Here is a 262-nt window from a genome sequence, read left to right as displayed (position 1 = left end):
AGTTCCATGGTCCTACGTTCGTTGGGATCTAACAAGGGATCCCCTCTTGGAATTCCCGCTCGGGTTCCTGTTACCTTTCTTACCCTTTATTTTTCGGGGTTTCTCTATTACCCTATAATACTGGTCTTTAACTTGGCATCTTTGTATACCTCTTTTGTTTTAATCCTAGTACTATGTGCTTCTTCAGTATATCATCCTTTTGTCTTTCTTACCCAATTGTACCGTTGTGCCCCATGGACTTCGCCATTTTGTCGAGTAGGTG

Source organism: Aaosphaeria arxii (genome assembly GCF_010015735.1).
Source record: "Aaosphaeria arxii CBS 175.79 unplaced genomic scaffold BU24scaffold_16, whole genome shotgun sequence".
In the NCBI taxonomy this organism is placed as follows: domain Eukaryota; kingdom Fungi; phylum Ascomycota; class Dothideomycetes; order Pleosporales; genus Aaosphaeria; species Aaosphaeria arxii.
Note: the sequence above shows the minus strand (reverse complement) of the source record.